The sequence below is a fragment of the Nelumbo lutea genome, chromosome 2 (genome assembly GCF_056320005.1).
Source record: "Nelumbo lutea isolate HS-2025 chromosome 2, American lotus-T2T, whole genome shotgun sequence".
Classification (NCBI taxonomy): Eukaryota; Viridiplantae; Streptophyta; class Magnoliopsida; order Proteales; family Nelumbonaceae; genus Nelumbo; species Nelumbo lutea.
In genome coordinates this window covers 512501-517758 of record NC_142685.1, presented here as the reverse complement: position 1 = coordinate 517758, position 5258 = coordinate 512501, and positions in this window count along the sequence as shown.

The following is a 5258-nucleotide window of genomic DNA, read 5'->3' as shown; positions in this document are numbered from 1 at the left end:
TGGGTTTTTGCTGGGACAATGTCATTGTTGCACTTGACTTGGTGGTTGATGAGGTGAATATCATATGGAGCCCATGAAAAGGCATATTCAACCTTGTATAGAGAGTTGCATAAACTCGTTCTTGAATGTCAATGTTTTTTTTTTTTTTTTCTTTTTTTGCATAGAGGGTTTCTCTTGGATTTGGCTTTAAAATAACTATGAAATGCATGAAAATTGAATCGATCATGGTAAGCCATGTCAACCTTATGTAGGCCCTTATAATATAGAGCTTCATGGCATACGATGATCGGTGTAATAGGGTCCCTTTAATTTTGTGGAGTGGGGATAAGGGTCTAAAAGTGAAGTCGAATAACGAAATCGAACATCGCTAACAAAAGTGTTGGAATAAATATAGATTGCATTTAAAAGACAAAACAATAAGCTTACTTTTCAACATATCCAATATCTATTAAACGCTTATAGAATTTTTCAATTTTGTATTAATCTATTTATTATTTTATTAATAATTTATGAATATGTAATTATCAATTAATAATTAATATTTTACTATTTATCATTAATTTATGAATATTTTATTACTATATTATATTACTTTATTATGTTTTATTGTAAATTTCTCATTAGTTTATTAAATTCTATTATTTTTGTTTATTATTTTAAAAATATTTTATTATTACTTTAATTATGTTATATATTTGTCTACATAATTATTATTATTTAATAAATATTTTTTATTTTTATTATTAATTTATTAGTATGCCATTATATTCTTTTATCTTTGCTTTTTTATTATTAATTTATTAATGTTTTGTTATAGTATTATTATTTTATTGAATAATTTCTTATTATTAAATTATTAATTTTTATTAATGTATTATTGTCTTTCTATTAATTTAATAATATTTATTATTTTATTAATATTAGGATTTAAGGGGCTTTTTGTCATGAGTTGTTCATTTATTGATAGGCTTTGGAATGTGATTCCCATCCCCTTTAGGGGGTGTTTGAATGACCATGTTTTTTAAAAATGAACCGGTGATCGAATTGGTCAGGGGTCCGGTTACCGGTTCGAACGGTCCGATCGTTTGACTCGAACGATCGGCCTATTCTAACAAAAAATAAAAATTTAAATAAAATAAAAAACTGGAAAACAGTCAAAACGGTTCAAATGGTTAACCAGTCGGTTCAGCGGTTTGTTGACCAAAATTAACGATTTTGGGGGGAAAAACGGATTTGGAGGAAATCGGAACCGTCAGATGACTGGTTTCCGGTTTTCCGATCCGACCGTACAGTCGGGTCCAATTTTGAAAACATTGGGAATGACCATTCCCCTATATGGGGACCCTCAAGAATGGGAATTAGACCCCTGTTCCTAGCTTCCTATCAAACAAATAATAGGAATCGAAATGGACAAATTTTGATTCCAAGCACTTATTCCTAAAAAAACTAAATGGACCTTAAATATCTTTAAATTATTTTGGCTCTATCAAATAAAATAGGAGTGTTAATTAGATGGATTGGGCCAAGGGCCAACCTTTATGCCAAAAAAAGTTAAGGGCCAACCCATAATATGAACCCTTGCTTTGACCCAAACTATTGTTGAAACTCAATTTTGCCCATTAATACATGGGGTAACCAATTTTCTGAACCCTAATCTTGATGGCAGTGTATACCAACACAACTAAAGCCATCATCATTTGGTTCTCATGCTAAGGTGTTGTTTGGTATGACTTTCGTTTATTTGAAAAATGTTTGTATTTGATTTATCTTCAAAATCCATAAAAAAACAATTGATAAACGTTTGAAAATTCCATTTTAGTACCCTAAACTTTGAGGGCAGTGTCAAGTTAGTACCCAAACTTTCAAACATATCGTTGCAGTACCTAAACTTTCAAAAAGTGTCAAGTTGGTCCCTGCCATTAACCAACCGTTAGTTATCTGTTGAAAATGTCAAAACTACCCTTCAAAAGAATACAATGTTCATTGTCTTCTACCTTTAGATCTGAAGCACATTCTTGTCTAGTTATTTCTTTGCTTTCATTAATTGTTTCCCTCTATCATACTTCATGCTTTTTTCTCTCTTTTTCTTTGAAGATAACTAGTTCAGTCTCAATGTAGAATACAATAAACAATGTCTTCTTTAGAATGGTAGTTTTGACATTTTTAGCAAATAACTGATGGTTGATTAATGGCAATGACCAACTTGACACTTTTTGAAAGTTTAGGTACTGCAATGACACATTTGAAAGTTCAATTACTAACTCGACACTACTCCCAAAGTTCAGAGTACTAAAGTTGAATTTTCCCTAATGTTTTTCTACTATTGTTTGACAGTTAGGTGTCATTAGACGCCATTAAGTGCTACATATGCAGAACAGTAAATAAACACCTTGTTGGAGGGAAACTTTAAAATGAATCTTACCCCAAGGGTTAGCTTACACATAAACCAAGACAAATATTTATTTGGTAAACAAACTTACCAAATAGCATTTTGGGACAAACACCCACATGGCGATGAGTTGGCACTGTTTTTTCAAATAAACGGAAGCCATACCAAACACCATCCAAGTAATTGATTTATGTAAATACAATTCTCATGTATGTGTGTTTTTCATAAGTTTAAAGCACAATAAGTCTAACTAAAAATAAAAGAAATTTATTTTATATTGTAAATAACCAAAAGTATATAAAAACTCAACAAATTATTATTTCTTCATTTTTACTTTAAAAATACATTTTTAAGAAGTAATACGTGCATCACACAAGCCACTATCAGTAATAATGTAATGTTTTCTTTTTTTTTTTTTTTGTAATAAGTAATAGGGAAAATTCTTGACTAATGCTCGACTTTGGGTCTAGTGCCACTTTGGTCCTTGAACTTTAAAATGTGACAGTTCAATACCCAAACTTTCAAAAAGTGCCAATCCAGTACCTACTGTTAACTAGTCCGTTAACCAACCGTTAAGTGCCATTTGAAAACACACAAATGCCCTTTGAGTGTCATCTACTCTCTTTATCAACCATCCAACCGTTGATACTTGTATTCAAGAGATGTAGTCCTTGCCTTGCCATGTCAGTATGTCCCTCCTTTGAGATAAGCTATTTATCTATTTTATCATTTTTTTTTTGCATTTTCTCCATTTTCTTTTGTTTTAAAAATATAAAAAACAATCATTGTCGATTTTGATTGGATCAATAAAACTGCGCGCTTTTTTACACACACAAGCGCGCACGCAGGCACGCGCATACACACACATTTGGGTTTAACAAGGCCTCTTGTTTTAATGCATGTTATTATTACATTTGTGTGTGTGTGTGTGTGTGTGTGTGTGTGTGTGTGTGTGTGTGAGAGAGAGAGAGAGAGAGAGAGAGAGAGAGAGAGAGAGAGAGAGAGAGAGAGAGAATAGTAATAATATAAATAGGTTGAGGTTAAACAATCAAAAAATTACTAATTTAAAAACCTACTAAACTTTCACTTAAAATAAATATTAACAAAACTTAGTACATATTAAAAATGTGTTTCAAATCCACTTAAAAATCAAACTTAATAAATGCTAATCAAAATAAGATATTTAAATAAAAAATATTAATCAATAGTTTTAATAATATTATAAGATAACTTATGAGTCGAGACCTTTATTGTGCATAATGAAATCATGAAAAATGATAAAAAATTAAAATGCATAACCTGTTTGATTAAAAAGACTTTATTGCAAAGATTACTGAGCAATAATGAAAAATACCAACAATTAATTAAAAATCTAGAAAATTCTGAAAAAGCGTAAATATAATTAAAATACTGAAAATAATTAAAAAAGGTATTTATTGAAAAACACTCATATGCAAAAATTACTGAATAATAATAAATAATACAAAAAATTAATTAAACATCCAAAAGTTCTAAAAAACCTAAGACTTAATTAAAATACTAAGAATAATTTTAAAATTAAATTAATTGTATTTTATTGAAAAAATACTGAATAATAATGAAAACATAATGTGTTTTAATTATTAATAGTAATATAATTAACAAGAATTATATTTAAACTGTAATTAACAGTAATTATAATTTAAGCTATAAATAGCAGAAAGTTACATTTAATTAGTTTTAGCTAAGAAATCAGCAATATTTCTGAAAATATGATAATATACATATATTTATATATTTTAAATAAATACATTAATTTAATAGTTATAATATTTTAATAGATAGCAATATTTAAATAATTATAATATTTTCTTAATAAATAATAGTATATTAATAAATTCAATTTTATTAAAATTTTAATAAATAATGTATTTATTAATTAATCAACAATATTTATTAAAAATAGTGTATTTATTAATTAATAGTAAAATAATAGTTATAGTGCCTTTAAAAATTAACAGTATTTTAACAAATACAATATTTATTAATTAATAGTATTTAATTAATTAGGCATATATTCAATAAATTCAGTTTTTTAATAATTAGTATTATTTTAATAAATACATTATTTATTAAAAATAATATTTTATTATAGTATTAATAATAATTATAGTGTTTTTTAAATAATTAGCTGTATTTATTAAAATATTTTATTTATTAATAAATACAATATTAAAATGGTTCTAGTTCGTCTAGAAACCTATAAAGTTCAATCTATATATAATTTGAAGCCTAATAACTATAATTAACAAAATTGCTAAAGTTAATTAAAATATTAAAATTTAGGAAGTTTTTTATCTAGCAATTATTAAAAGTTATGAACTTTAATAAAAGTTAATTAGTAGTTATGAATTTAAAAAATTGAAATATAATTTAATAGGAAAATTAAAATAAGTATAAAAAGTAAAAGATTATGAGAAATAAAAATGAAACCATTTGCATAATGTCATATGACTCCTACTTAGGGATGACCATTTATAACTTAGATCAACCTTGGGCTCAATCAAGTATTTTGTTCTAAGCTAGGTTTAGCTTAGACCAACACCAAGCCAAGGTATAAATTATTGATAGGATAATTAAATTTTAATAGGTTTATTAGGGGTGAGCACCATTCGATTGATATCGAAAACCAAACCAAAAATTTTGGTTTATGTTTTCTTTTTGGTTTGGTTTTTTGATTTTTGGTTAAATTAGTTATCGGTCTTAGTTTTCAGGATTAGAAATTCATTTAAGCAAATTAACCAAGTTTTCTATTATTATATGTAATATATGATATATAATATGTAAGACATAATATATAATATGTAAGACATAATATATAATATGTAAC